Below are 16796 nucleotides of genomic sequence, written 5' to 3'. Positions count from 1 at the left end.
CCTTTGGCTTCAACAGCAGCAATGAGATTCCGGATGGAGACCTTGACAACTTTTCCCCTATCTACTTAGACTAGAGTTGCCTTCAGCCACGTCAACTTCTACGTCGACTAGGAGGGCTTCGACAGACGACTTCAGCCACGATACTACACCTTCATGACGACTACGCCTCCATCGATTCCAACTACGTCGACTAGGGGGGCTTCGACCAATGACTTCGACCACAACGACTACGCTTCCATTGACTCCGAGCATATCGACCAAGTGGGCTTCAGCCGACGACTTCATCCGTGATGACTATGCCTCTATCGACTTTAACTACGTCGACTAGGGGGCTTCGATCGTTGACTTCAGCCACGAGGACTATGCCTCCATCGACTCCGACTAAATCGACTAGAGGTGCTTTGACCCTAACGACTTCAGCTCCATCGGCTACAACTACGCTGGCTAGAGGGGTTGCGGCCGTGATGACTTCGTCTCTGTAGGATTAGACTACGCCAGCATGAGGGGCTACAGCCACAACGCCTTCGCATCCGTCGACTCTGATAACATCAACCAAGACCGCGTAGCCAGTGGGGCTTTGGATAGAGACTACTCTGACTACATCAGCTTAGACTACTCTGTCACCTTAGACTACGCCAGCAGGAGGGGCTGCAGCCGCGACGCCTTTGCTTTGTCGACTTGCACATCGACCAGAGGGGCTTCGGCTATGACACCTTCACATGTGTCAACCACGACCATGACCGCATAGCCAGAGGGGCTTCGGGCACGTCAACTTCCCCTCTGTCGACCATGACTCTGTGGACCAGAGGGGCTTCGACCATGATAAATTCGCACATGCCAGCCCTGACTCCATCAACAGCGTGACATCCTTCACCACTCACGAACACTAGTCGAGAGCGGTTACGGGGGGCACCCAAATTAAAATCCCATCCTGGGTCCCAAGAGTTTGGCCAGCGCATGTGAGCAGAGACACAAGGACATCATCTCCTTCGCTGGGCCACGACAACAGCTTTCAATCTTAGTTGCATTGACTACATTGAAGATACGTCTGCCGAAGCCTCAGCGACAACCTTCACTAAGCATGTCATCGAAGATGTACCTTCGACTTCGACTACAGAGGAAGAATCACCTTTGCTAGCTACCAAAGTCCTTAGTTTTCGCCCAAGACCCCTTCACCAGGCAGGATGAAGTGTAGTTACAAGAATGTATGTAGCTCTAGCAGCCATGTAAAGAAAAACCAGTGCCATGTACGTGCTCTTTTCTCCATGCCCTTTTTTCTCACTGGTTTTTGGGATGGAGTTTTAGTGAAACGTACATGAGAACTATAAGTTTAGGACTTTTCCTAGTTGTACTTGTTCACCCTGCTGCCCCATCGGAGCTTACAACTGAGGGGCTACTATTGGGGGAAAGGCCCAGTGATGAGCCCATGGCTTCTTTAGATACGATCAATACCGCTAATAATACTCAAATCATACAAGGTCCAATTACAAGAGCATGTGCACAACAATTAGACCATCAGGTGAACTCGTTTCTCATCGTTCATGCTTCCTTGGATGGATTACTACTAAATTCTTGTGATGTTTTATTGCTTAGGAACGTGGGAGAAGCAACACAACCTTACCCGGATGTCACCCCTTGAAGGCCAATTCTACTAGAACTCGAGGCTGAGCTTTAGTCGTGGTCGTGGTCGAAGTCGTGGTCATGGTTGTGGTCGAGTCGCATGACAGCACATCAGTAAAACGGGCATAACTCTCTTAGACGAAGTCCGTTTTAGGCGATCTTGGATATTCTAGAAAACATACGATGAGCCCTTTCCAGTGAAAATGAGTTCAACCAAATATTCCTTATAGTTTAGTTAGAGTCAAAGAAATAAGATGATTCGCCACCATTTTGGACCTAGTTGGGTCTTGTAACTGTGTCGGGGTCAGAGTCCAGGTTGTGTACGCCTCTTTCCATGGCTACACAACCCTATGTCGACCTCCTTATGTCCCCCCTATATATACACAATAGCCGTCATAGTTTAGGCTCAAGTTTTGCTTAAATTATTCTATTTTATACAGTTTTGCCACTTGTTCAGTTTGTGGAACCCCAACTCGAGTACTTATTGGTAATTAGCAATATTCAGATTGCATCTACCTGTTCTTGCTTGTGTTCTTGATTCGCTTGCAGGAAAAGCCTTCTTGGTGAGGTCAACCATGTCTTGGCACGGTTGATAACCACAGAGTAGTGGTGTAGTGGTTGGGAGGGTTCTCGATCTGTTCTGTTCGAAGCCTTTAGATCATCAATGTCGAAACTCCACCAATCGAATTATCATATTACCTTTCAGAAGATCGGGCAAACGCACACCACCCAAACCCACAAAGAAGCCTATCTAACAAAGCTGCCCATATAAAGGATCAAGGGCCTTTATGTAATATTTGTACCCCACCAAGAGTTGGAGAGGAAGTTTCACCTCTCCACCTCACCTATATAAAGGACCCAAGAGGTCAAGAGGGGGGAGATCCCTTCCACCTCTACTCTCTCTTTGCCTGATATGAACCCCTTTGGTACTGCAGTGGGAAATAGTTCCAACACCATCAAAAATATAATGGGTGGAGCAAATCTGCACTCCACATTTAGGATAATGCTACGCCTTCCAATGTAGCCTAATGATATGAGTTGAGTCTTTGGGACTCCATCACAATGAAAGGGCCATCCCATTTGGACAAGAGTTTCCTAACTGTTTCATGATTCGGCTTTCACTACAGGACGACGTCTCCAGGCTGATACGCAATGCCCCCAACTTTCTTATACACCCATCGCCTTCTTTCTTCTTGGTACTTCACGAGGTTCGCCACAGCTACAAAGCGAGTTTCCTCTATGAGATCCTTCGATAATGCTTTGTTTCTAGAAGTAGTGGAGAGAATCCAAAGGGATTTTGTTCTCACCTCTTCTGGGATCATAGCCTCGTACATAAAAAACAAGCGGAATGGTGTGAAGCAGGTGGGTTGAGTGGTTGTGGTGCGAAGAGAGCACAAAACTTTTGCCAGTTCTTCCACCCATTTACCCTTTGGCAATCCTACCAATCATTTGGCTATTATGGTGGAGATTCTTCGGTTAGCCTTTTTGACTGCTCCATTGGATTGTGGATGGCAAAACCAAGGAAATATAACTTTACTCCTAACCCTTCGTAGAAATTTCTAAATATCATAGAGTTGAACTGTGTACCTTTGTTGAGGGTTACTTTATGGGGCACCCTGGATCAGCACACTATGGATTGTCAAAAGAAGCGTTGGATGTTCTTCGCTGTGATTTGGGCAAGCATCGTGGCTTCAGGCCAAATGGAGAAATAATCAACTGCCACCACTGCACACCAAAGGTCTCCTGGTGCTTGAGGAAAAGGGCCAATGATGTCAATTCCCCATCATGCTAATGGCCACACCGGAGGGATGGGTTGCAAAGCATGTTGGCAGACATGTGATTGACTTCACATCTATTGGCACCTGGGGCATGCTCAAAGCAAGGCTTCAGCATCCGAAGCCACCGTAGACCAATAGAAACTTTGCTAGAAAGACTTAGTGATGAGAGCCTTCGGGCCCGTGTGGGATCCACAGTATCCTTGGTGCATTTCTCGAAGCAACTCTGGACCTTCAGCTTTGGACGCACATCGTAGCAGAGGTGCGCACATTGTAGCAGAGGTGCTCACACCCCTCTTTGTGTAACCTTCTATCAATGGCTTGCTAGTTTTTGGCCGAGCACGAGATCCTCTTCACCACCACTCCATCTTAGGGTATTGTTCAGTTTTGAAGTTTTGCCAAGAAAGGTGCCCGCCAATCTTGTTCAGTAGTCGCAGCGATATTTACCGAAGGCTCTTTCGACCCTACCACTTGGGCTTCGAGAATCTCAAAGAATACATCGGGGGCAATGGGGTGCCCTGCGCTGCAGCTTTTGCCAAGGCATATGCTTCTTTGTTGTCTCCCCTCAGTATAGATCTGAACACGAAGCCCAAGAAGTATTTTTGCATTCGAACCATAGATTGCAAACATTTCGCTAGCTCCAGATTTTTAGCTTGGAAGGTTTTGTCCACTTGGCTCACCACTAGCTGCAAATCTTTTTCCACTACCGCATACATGTCTGGCTCCTAGGGTTCATACTCTGCTGTGTTATTTGTAGCATCAAACCAAAGCCTCACCATGTAGCACACATTCGATCATCCAGGTGATATGATTATGGCTGCCGTACTGGTTCCCGAAAGGCCCCAAGCTCCATCAATGTTTGTGCTCCATATCTAGTTAGGATACTTCACCTCCGGTGCTCCTGCTCTGGGTGTTCAATCAGCGACGAAGTCTTCCAAGGCTTGAGATTTTATGGCCACACGTGCAACAAAGGTGATGCAAAGTGACTAGATGAGGCCATTTTCCTAGTCGGCTACCCATTTTCCTATGCGAAGATATCTTTCAGGGGGTGTGTAGTTGGGACTGTGACCAGGCAAGCAATGAAGTAATGCTTCAATTTTCATGATGCCATAACCACTGCACACGTCATTTTCTCTAGCTCAAAATATCTCTCTTTTTTGTGCCACCTAGTGCCTCTGATACAAAGTAAACCGGTAGCTACCAGAGGTTCCCGTTGACTTCCTTTTCTTGTACCCAGATTCCACTCACGGCCGAAGGCAATGCTGCAACGTATAGCAATAATCCGCTACTGGGCTCAAGGCTAGCTAAAGTGGTGAGCATGCTCAAGTGATACGTTAGGGTCTCGAGGGCTAATTGCTGCTCTCCAGTCCATCTTAATGGATCTAAGCCTTGGAGGATCCAAAGGAAAGCCAGACTCTTCACCGATCGAGCAATGAAATGATTTAACGAGGGGTTACCTTCTCGAACAAGTGTTGTGTTTCCTTAAGTGATTTGGTTGGAGACGTGTCCACAATGACCCATATCTTCACTAGGTTGGCTTCTATGCCCCTTGGGGATACCAGACATCCCAGTAATTGTCCAGAATGGATGCTGAAAACACACTTTTCTAGGTTCAGCCGCAGGCCTGCCGCCCGAAGGTTAGTGAAGGTTTCTTTCAAGTCAGCCACATGGTCTCCCTCAATCCTTCGAACCCCGATATCATCAACGTAAGCTGCTAGGTTGTGGCCAAGCTGCATGCAAAGGACTTCGCTTATCATCCATGCAAAGGTAGATGTGGCGTTGTGAATGCCAAATGGCATCCAGACATAACAATAAGTTCTGGAGGGTGTAATGAACCTCATTTTCGCTTTGTCTTCTGATTAGGATATCGTGCCTTCGGATACACGCAAGGTGACTTCGTTCCTCACTATTCATGCTTTCTTGGTAAAGAATAAGATACTACTAAGTTTTTGTGTTCTTTTGTCGTCATCATTCGAGGATCAAGTCTACTCGGACTTGAAGTCAAGCTCTAGTTGAACTCCAAAGTCTACTCGAGTCTAAGGACAACATGTTAGTAAAAAGGCATAACTTTCGCATACAGAGTCCAATTGAGGCATTCTTGCACTTGCTGCAAAGTTTATGATGATGCCTTTCCAATGGATCTAGTCTCGACCATAGATTCCTTTTAGTTTAGTCGGAGTTGATGAAATAAGGTGTTGCATCATGGTTACGAGCCTTGTTGCGTCTTGTAATCGTATCGAGGTCAGAGTCCAGGTTATGTACGCTTCTTTCCAGGGCCATATAACACTCGATCGACCTCCCCAAGTTCCCCCAAAAATTATATAGTACTCATCATAGTTTAGGCTCGAATTTTGCTTAGATTATTCTGTTTTAGATAGTTTCACCGTATATCGGTTTGTGGAACCCCAACTCGAGTACTTCACTGGTAATTAGCAATATTCAGATTGCATCTACGTTTTCTTGCTTGTATTCTCGATTTGCTTATAGAAAAAGCCTTTTGGAGAGGTCAACCACATCTTGGCACGGTTGATAACCACACAGTAGTGGTGTGGTGGTTGCGAGGTTTTTTGATCTATTCTAGATAGAGCCTTCGGATCATCAACGTCAAAAGTCAACCAATCGACTTGTCATAATACCTTCAGAAGAACGGGCATACTCTCATCATCTTCTTTGGCCATCGAGACTTGGTGGTACTCGGAGTATGCATCAAGGAAACTCATCAACTCTGACCTCACATGATGATGAGTAGCATAAAACTACCACATTTAGATACACCAGGATTTTCCATCCTTTTTAGTGCATATCTTATCTCCAGGAAGCGAATCACTGGACGCATGGAAAACTGCCCGTAGATACCCAGCATATCTTATAAATAGGGAAGTTTATCTCCAAGGAGATGGAGGAAGGACTCCAGAAGCCGTACAATGACCCCCTACACATACGAAGCCAGGGGACCCTGCGGAGGACAAGTCATTAGAAGACAGACACAAGCCATCATACGCCATTGAAGCCTACAGAAGCTTTGACCCTCCATGCCTTTTGTAGGATCTGTATTAGCATATCCACGTCTACACACAAGGGAGCCATCTGACTAGGTTTAGATTCATTAAGGCTAGCCATGCACCCCGTTGTAATAGTCTCAGAGAGTAATACAAGACAAATAGGACATATGGCTATTAACATAAGGGAGGCCTGAACCTTTATAAAAGCCCCTCTATGTGTTCTCTGATTCATCTACTCGAAGCATCCCCTACCTCTTCTATAAGTTCATAAGATTAGTAGTTCACCAATCATCAACAACTAGCGTCGTCCGTGTGGATCATGATAATAGGCGTTGAAACATCTAAACACAACATATCATCGACTTTGCCCAAGACTGCATTGGGGACCATCTTATTAGACGAGGGGTTCTATGAAACCTTGATCCCCTCAACCAATGAGCCAGCAATTGATTGGGTGAACCTTGACGAAGAGCTATCTAGTGAAGACTTTGGTGATGAGGTAAGTTGCTTTATGGATCAGTGCAGCAAGGAATACAACATTGATTTGTTTCCACTAAGTTGCCAAGACAATCATGAAAGTGATGTTCACCACAAGTTAGGATCCTCCCCTGTAGCTTTCGACAACATGGATTGTTGAGATACCTATTTGGAGCAATTTGATGACAAATCCATGATGGATTTGTGTAACACCCAATTTTAAAGGAACAAAATCGGGCACAACACATATATACCAGGATCAAGTTTTATACATGCGTTTACATCATCAGTGTATCATCACAGTGTTAAAATTACAATAATGTTATTAACTTATTACAAAAGGACCCAAGGGTCTAAAAGAAAACACAACGGAGCAAGAGATCTTCAGTGCCATCGGAGCTTCCATCTTCCACAGGCGTCAACCGGGGGCACTCCAGCCTAGAACAGCAACTCCGAGTCGAAGTCATCTTTGACAAAGGTTGCAGCTTCATTGACGACTTCTGAACAATGGTAGAATGCAAGAGAAGGGACAACATGGGTGAGTACAAAATGTACTCCGCAAGTGAAGGGAAAACATGCTTTGGGGCTTAAGTTAAGGAAAGGTTAGACACGGTTAACTGCACTAAGCAAACTTTAACCTATGACTCTAACAACAGGCATCCTATTTACTAAGTGTGAAGACACCACTATAACAAAAGGATTGACTCATTGGATTCCATCTGACTACCAAGACTCACCAGGTAATTCCATTACCCGGTTACCCGACCAATCATACCAAACCCTGATCCCATGTAATCCTGAAGAAGTCCAAGTCCGCTCTTGTCCGTGAGCACGGCTGATCAACCAGATAGATACTCTGCAAAATTTGCATAGCTTTCCCCACGAGTCATGATTCCTGTGTTGCTTCACACTTCCAGGGTGTGGCGTCGAGGTCTCACTACAAGGCCTTTACAAAGCTCCTGCGAACTTGTAGACACCCACTGAGGTTTCACCGCTAACAGATGATTACATCGCTGTAAAAGCCCCCTCTTGTGCTACTCAACTATCCAACGGTGCCCACAGAGTTAGAGGGGAGGCTAATTAGTTGGCTAGGTCATACTCATATAGGACTCGTGGTTGTGCGGATTCACTTGGTTACATGTTCAAGAACCGGTCCATAGGATCCCACACAGGAACAAACACAAGCCTGCTGTATAGCACCACCTCAAACCAAACATCCTGTTAGGATCCATATACCATGTTGCTACAAGATTACCATACCTATTTCTGGTTGTATAGACATTAGTCAAGATTAACAATTTCCCCAACTACGACTACACTAGCATATACTACCCATTTTAACCCATGGTTAAACAATGGCGACAAAGAATAATCACACAAAGCTAGTAAACCCTAACATAGGATTCCAATTTAGACAAGCATACATAGAAGGAATAAAATAGCTACACATGAATCCTAAAACAGGGGAAAAATGTTAAAGGACACTTGCCTTCAGCGGAGAGTTGCTCAAAGTCTTTGAAAGCATGATCTTGAAGATTCTCGAATTGCTCACCTCCTAATCGACAAACCGAAAAAAGCACACGAAGGAAACTACTAAGAACAGTACACCATACAGTACTAAAACTAGGTAAGAACCCTATACAAGGATTCTACACATTGCTACAAACATTTGAGTGTGAAAATTGCTCAAAACGGAGCTACGTGCGAAAAGTATTGAGCTTTTGAAGTTTTAGGGGCTAAACTGCAAATTTACTTGATTTCCAAGAATAAACTGAATTGATTTTATACTGGAAAACATTATTATGAGTCCATAAATCAAAACAACATTATTTTTCAATTGCAAAACTGGTGGAAAATGCCGATGGACCCGTAGACCACGACCTTAGGGCCGGTCCACTGGTCCATGGTGGACTGAACTCATAAAATGAAGGGGTATTCCATTCTGACCATCGGATCTTGATCAGGTGGATGAGGTTCAAAGGGGCGGCAGATCGGCGGTGTTAGTAAGGACGACAAGAGTTGATGGCAGCGGGTTTCCGGCTTTCACCGGAATGGTGCAAATGGCCATGGATCTTGACGGGAGACGGCTCAAAAGAGAGAGGGTGACACGAGGAATCTTTACCGAGGATGCATGTTGTCGGAGGAGGACCAAGGGTGGCCAGTGACAGAGAATGGCAGACAGCAGGCTCCGAGCTCTGTGCAGCGGTGCTCCGGCGATGAGAAGAAGCCGAAGAGCGACGGAGTGTGCTTCCGACGACCCTGTGACACCAAAGGGGGGAAAACCAAGGTCAAAGGAGGCTCGGGTATGTGAAATTTGGGCAGCGACAGAGCTCTCACCGGCGATGGAGAAGGCAATGGCGTCGAGGTCAAATCTGAACGGGAAAAAGAGGGGAAATGAGTGTATTTGGTGCGGAACCTCACAAGGAAGATGATGAGAGGCTTATATACTCGAGAGAGGGAGAGGATCAGTCAGATTTGTGGGGATTTGGCTGGCGGCCTAAATGGAATAAATGTGGCAGTTTCCGCATTTGAGAGGGGTATTGAAGGGGGAAACAACCGGGATAGAGTGATTAAGGAGCAGGGGTCACGATAGTGGGGTTTAATTGAGGCGAAATGGTCCGGGGCGGCTTGGATTTGAAAGGGCATGCGAGATTTGGGGGCGATGTCCAGCTCGGCGGAAGGAGGAAGAAGCAGAGCCAGCTTAGGCGCTCGGGTGGCTCGGCTGTGGGCCCACGCAGCAGTGAGAGAAGGAGCGCTAGAGGGCTGGCTCAGGCACGGCCCAACGCGAGGAAAGGAAGGGCGGTCCACTCGGGAGAAGGAATGGGCTGGGAAGAAGGGCCCGGGAGCATTTTCCAAATTTGCAAACCTTTTTCTTTTAATATTTTGAGCCAAAATCAAAAAGGGGGGGTTTGAACGAGCGACGTCTAGCATATTTTGCAATCTTTTTCCATGCATAAAAACCTATTGCAACTATGACGGCATGAATGCATCAAACTTATATAACCTATGTCAAATTTAAATTTAGAAATTAATTTCTTCTACTGAACAAAATTGCAACCCCTATTAACCTCTTCAAAATTTTAAACTATTGCAAAAAATTGAAATTTAGGGTGTTACAATTTGGACTCCACATCTAGTGGAGATTATCCCCAAGAAGTCTCCACCATTGGAGACAGGGATGACGGTTTGAGCAATCATGATAAGGATCCTACAAACATGCAAATCCCCATGTCACCCCACCCCAGATCCAAAACTATTATGGAGCACAGGGTTTAACGTCTCCTAACCATCAATAGGGACCTCGATGCTAAAGGATTGCAATAGCACATATGCTCTTTCTTCTGCAAAAGGCCCTTATGCGCCCTCCGACTTAAGATCTAACGACCCCGACCGGTAAGGGCTGGATCAACTCAGTGACCAGCAAGGCAAAGGAGGCCATCACCCAAGCTGAGAACCCCCATATAGCCATCACCTAGAATAGCTCTAACTAGGGGAAGTCACGCACCGCCCCTTCTCATGATGGATCAGATTTCGAGATGCGCAATCCCCTGAACAAGACGATCGAGGGAGATAGCCAAGCAACTAACCACCGAAGAACCTCGCCGGTCAGAGATCATCCAATCAATGATTTGTGTGAAGTTATCAACCAACGGAGGCACTAAGAGACCCCCGAAGAGGCATCAAATGCCCCTTGGTGGTGCAATTGGAGGACGTCCCAGCACTGCTCAAGCCGAGACAATCTTCAACCTCCATGGGTAGATCACCCATAGCTTCCCGGACTGAGCAAGGAGCCATGAACAGGCGCCAGACATTCTCTTCCTCGTGTCTATCGAGAAGTACAACAGGAACACGAATTCCATTGAGTTCCTCCATATCTACACCATGACAATCCAAGCAGTTGGTGGGGACAAGAAGGTAAAATGGCAAATTACCTCCCCACAGTCCTTGAAGGGGCCAGAACCTATTTGACCAACCTATCGTCGGGGACAATCTACTCGTGGGAGCATCTCTGCAACGTATTATGTGCTAACTTTTGGGGTATGTACATTCACCCTGGCACAAAAAATGATATCTACCGTTGTGAACAGACAGAGAAAGAAACCTTGCGCGAGTTCGTGTGTCACTTCAGCAACACCCGGAACACCATCCCTAAGATTAGCAACTATGATGTCATCCAAGCATTCACTCAAGGTGTTAGGAGCCAATGATGTGTTGAAGACATTGATGAGGACTTCGCTCTTTCGGATACACACACACCGAGTATTCCTCCAACAATAGGTCCATTGACACGAGCTCGTGCACGTCAACTAAATCATGAGGTGAGCTCGTTCTATAGTGTTCCTTTATATTTTGATAAGGATGGGATGCTACTGAATAATTGTGATGTATTGTTACTTAGGAACACGGGAGAAGACCAGCAAGGGCGCCCAAGCCAAGGTGGAGGTCCAATCAGTTTCGAGTCCATTTAGGAGTCTAGGACCAGACTGCACTAAAATCATCACCCAGGACGCATACGGACTCCGTTATCAACGTTCTACACATGGTTGGAAAGCTAAGGAGATAGGCTTTCCAACGGGACTGGTCCCATGTCCAAATTCTTTCTGAGTCAACAGGAATCGGCGAAATAAGTGGACATCCAGAATCTGTCAGGGTGCTGCGCCACCATCTTTTGGGTCGTTGGGCCGTGTAACGTGTTGGAGTCCATTAGGGACGCGTCCAGGGGTCCTTGGCCGACCCTAGTCTCTTATATACAGTAGCCGCTGCCCCAATTAGGGTTGGGTTTTGCTTAGATATTGATCTACACACAGATTGTGAGATTTTCGCTCTTGTTCCGGACCAACTAGGCCGCCGCAAGTGTTTGTGGAACCCCAACTTCAAGTGCTTGAATTCTATTCGCAATATTTCAGATTGCATCTTCGACGTTCTTGCTTGTGTTCTCGGTACGCTTGCAGGGATTGAGCCTTCTTGGAGAGGTCAACCGCGCGACACGGTTGATAACCAACAGAGTTGTGGTGTAGTGATTGCAAGGGAGACGATATGTACGGGTCGAAACCTTTGGATCATCAACGTCGAGTTCTCCACCTACCAACTTATCGCTACCTATCGGAAGATCAGGCCTACAACCTCATCAGACATCACCAAGAAGGAGCCCGAGATAGTCAAGGTGCTCATGAAGATCATCGATATGGCAGCCAAGGCCGAAGAGGCACTCCTATTCATCAAAGAAAAGGCCCAGGGCATCAAACACCCCTAGCCTAGGCTTGACAACAATGTGGCCAAGAGCAAGCGTAAGAAGAACTCCAAGGGAGGTAAGGGCAAGAAAGCCAAAGTTGATGAAGTTTTTGCAGATCTGCCCAACTCCTGTCCTAAGAAGCACTCTGGTTCATCTCGGAGCAAGAGCTACACACTATGCACCGGTTGTGAGGAACCGTCCAAATAGTATTCTAATTAATCATCAGGAGGATCATTATTCATAATCACAACCTCGACGATTAACTAGAATACCATTCCGGTAGTCCCGGCACGTGTTTTGTGCCCAGGATCGGAACACATGCCTTCCAACTCAAATATCACAACACAGTTTAATAGAGAGCAAATAATTAAACTGGATTACAATTATTAAACATGCAACTGCTTCCACAATTTACAACAAAAGAGGAACAACAACAACTATGCAGCGGAAGAAAAACCTATACAATAAAAGAGTATGGAGCCGTATGCCCTTAGGCTCCATACCAAAAGCGCCGGAGTTCGGAGTAGAAGGTGCTACTCTTGCCCGCCACCCTGATCGGCAGGCACAAAGTAGCCGAACACTGCCTCTTCCTTGCCAACCTGCGAACCTGAAAGCAACTTAAGGGCAGCACCCCTTAGTACGAAGGTACTAGCAAGTCTTACACAGTATGAGTATATATATTCTCGACTCCAAGGATCATGCATTTAAAGTTGTAGCAAGGATTAAGACATGTTTAAGTTCATTAAGCGGTAAGCAACCTAGACTCTAGGTGTAAGCAACTGACTTAACCAACCACCGACTCAAACCCTGCCAACCAACTGATCAGAACAGATATATGAACAACAAGTGTATAAAAGCAAACCATTCCCACGAAACCACAAACCACATACCGACCAAACCACCCCAATCCAACCATGCCACAACCCACATTGAAACTCTACGACCAAAACATGGTCGCTCGGTGGAGATAAGCGATAGCAATGCTCATGACTGAGAGCGCGGCAGTTCAAACTGATTATACACCCTGCAGGGGGATACTCCTGGACCCACACGACACAGGGACCATACGGCTTGTGCCACCAGCTAAGATGCACACAAGGGGGTACCCGTGACAACCTTTCCCAACTAGGCCCAACCATGTGGATCAACCATAGCTCGGCACGGCGGTATTAGAACTACTCCCTGAGCAAACTAATACCGCTAAAAGCCCGGACTCACACCGTCTATGACGAGGCCCACATGACCATGTCTGCGAAGGTAATCAGCTCGCCTACCATTATATCAGCATGTGGTGAGTAAGGTAAGTGCTAAAGCCGACTACACCGACGGTCGGTGCTTAACCGGTACAAGCGGTCTACGGTATCCGGGTTTCCTCCCCGAACTGCCTGAGGACTCCTCGTGAGCAGATGACACCCCTAACACCGCCCACACCTCGTCTCAACTCACCACTCACCAAACAGACTCATCATCAACACAACCATAAGTGTGAACAAGTAATAAGCCCTAGGCTCGCGACAACGGTGGACGCCGTCGTCGACTTCTACCGGAAAGCCTAAGTACCACTAAGCATAGCGAACTATAATTAGACCTCGACAACACCACTAGGCTCCAAGGAATAACACATGACACGTGACCGAAATGGGAGAATGCATCGGCATAGGTTCTACCCAACTCGGTACCCGACACATGCAATGTATACATAAGCGTAGATAACATATTAGATTTTGAATTGACACGGTGCAATATGATAGATGCTTGCCTTGCTGCCCTGGATCAGAAAGGTGGGGCGCCTCACGATTGCCCACGGCCTCCGGGATCGACGGATCGGCGTTCACTATAGAGAGCAACGCGTGCAATGTAATGAGCATGTATGAAATGCGACCATATAAGAAAAATATGCTCCACAATACATGACAATATTTTTCCTAGATCGCACTGTCCAAAACAAAAGTTTTCCAAGTGGTCTCACAACTTTCGAACATGGCATTGACTATTTGTGCTTTAACTAAGCTGAAATACATTTAATTAATAAATAAATTCTCAGAACGTATTTAATGAGTTTCAACATTTTTAACATGTAGTTCATGTTCATACGAAGCCAACGCAACTAGTCTCATAAAGTTTGGAGTTTCGTACGAACTAACTATGAATTTTACAAGCTACCAGCTTCCAGGAAAGCCTGGTAACCGCCCCGCGACCACTGCTAAAGTACTCGTGCACCGGGGTGAACAGTGCTCGGGGTACCGGGATGAACAGTACTCGGGGCACGGGATGGAAAATGCTCCGGGGTACTCGGGATGAACAGTACCCAAGAGTAACCGGAATGAACAGTAAAATCAGCCTCGTGCAGCTGCAGAACAGCAGCCATTACGAGGGGAAAAAGTGGACTAAACTAACCTAGGAAGTCTCTCTAAACCAAAAGTAAAAATGCCTAGGAGGATGTACAGAGTCTAGAATTTGCTCAACCGCCTAGCAACATGATTCCTAACTCAAATCCACGTAAATCCTCATTTGTTCCCAGACTGAAGAACTTTAAGAACTTTGCAACCCTAGTTCCAGATTCATGATCTATCCAACCAAAATGAGCATACTTGCCATGGGAGCCTAGCAGACTGACCCAATGTCCTTTGCTGAGGTTGGTGACCACCAGTTGAAGGAGGAAACGACGGAAAATGGCTTTGAGAAGAGAGGAAAAACTGCAGCTTCCTTGCTTCTCCCAAAGAACACCAAACAAGTTCAGAACCAGCTCGAATTCCTTCGAGGAAACTGAAAATGAATTGGATGGACGAGTAGTCCTTGAGCTGGTGGTCACGTGAGTACCACATACGTACCTTGATCTTGCTCCCAGAGGTAGGAATCCAAACGGGAAAAAGGGAGCCTAAGAGAGAGTGAGAGACAGCCAACTCCAACTTGCTTCCTCAAAAAGCCTTATCTGGTGGAGTGGGTGAGTAGTACGTATGGGCAAGTTTGAGGGGGAGAGAGAGTGTTGTTGTCCACCTATAGAGAGATATTTTCCACCCAATTGGGCCCCATTTAACTAGAGGAAAAGTCCAGACTTGCTTCTAGCTCCCTTATTTCTCTTAGTTTCCTTCTCCCACCTCATTGATTCAAAGTGAGGTGCTCCAGTGACCCAAACTGGAACATGAAGCTGAAATTGCATGTTTTAGGATTAAAACACACAATTACGGATTTCGGGACGTGACACCGGTGAACATGATGTCATGCATTGGTGCAATCTCCACCAAAAAACAACAACCATAGCCTCAACGAGTGCTACCTCTCGAAGAAGATGGTCAAAGCCAAGATCAAAAAAGCCCAGGGAAAGAAGACCCATGTCATAGCCCAGAGCAGGGACTCAAGCTCCAGCAGTAGCGAGGATGACTCAGACCTGATATCTTTCTAGCCGAATGAGAGGACCGTCCACCACATGTTTGGTAGTTCTACGTCCTACGAGTTCAAGCAACTTTAGAACACAATTGCGAGAGAAGTCTTAGCTACCGTCACCAAGGGTCACCAAGCAATTGCCAGAGAAGTCTCTAGGACGATTGCCTAGAGACCAATTGTAAGGTCTCCTGAGTGCTTACCGATGGAGGGAGCTCCCTTAGCATCCTCTTCATGGGCGCACTTTAAACAATGCAGATCTCCCAATCAGCCATCAAGCCAGTTATGCAAGCCTTCCACGGCATAGTACCCGGATCCTCGGCCAGCCCCATCGGCCAAATATCACTCCCTGTTACCTTCAGAAAGCATGACAACTTCCAAACAGAGAAGAATATGTTTGATATGGTAGGTTTCAAGATAGCATACAATGCAATTTTAGGATGACCAACTTTAGCTAAGTTCATGGCTAACACACACTATGTCTACCAGTGTGTGAAGATCCCGGGATCGAAGGGAGTCATTACTGTCCAGGGCTGCCCAAAAGTAGGCATCCACTGTGACAAGCGGAATCTCAACATGGCAAAGTAGCACCATCCCAACAAGGAAACAAAGAACTTGAGGCTTAAGGCGGCCTTAAAGTCCAATGGTAAAGTCAAAACCGTTCCTATGGACCCGATAGAGCCCTCCAAAACCGTTCGGATCAGCTCTAATCTGGATCCCAAATAGGAACTTGTGCTCATCACCTTCCTACAGGAAAACATCGATATGTTTGCATGGAAACCATTTGACATGCTTGGGATCCCTAGGGAGGTGATCGAGCATAAATTAGCTATCCGGTCTAATGCAGAGCTAGTCAAGCAGAAGCTCTAGTGGTTTGTGTCCGACCAGAAGGAGGATATCAAAGAGGAGATCTAATGGCTTACCAAGGCAAGATTTATCAGAGAGGTGGATTATCCCGAGTGGCTCGCCAACCCCTTCATGGTCAAAAAATAAAAGGGCAAGTGACGAATGTGCGGAGACTTCGCCGACCTCAACAAAGCCTACTGGAAGGATGCCTTCCCTCTATGACGCATAGACCAAATAGTCAACTCCACCTCCGGGTGTGACTATCTAAGCCTTCTCGATGCTTATTTTGAGGTTATCACTAGATTAGCATGCATCCAGAAGATTAGGAGAAAACCTCCTTTGTTACTTCTTTTGGAGTGTATTGTTATGTCAAGATGCCTTTTGTATTGAAGAATTTTGGCACCAAATACTAACGAGGTACGTCGATAACCCTCCATGACCAAAATTGCCGAAATGTCAACC

Source organism: Phragmites australis, chromosome 9 (assembly GCF_958298935.1).
Source record: "Phragmites australis chromosome 9, lpPhrAust1.1, whole genome shotgun sequence".
Taxonomy (NCBI): domain Eukaryota; kingdom Viridiplantae; phylum Streptophyta; class Magnoliopsida; order Poales; family Poaceae; genus Phragmites; species Phragmites australis.
This window is presented reverse-complemented; position numbering follows the sequence as displayed.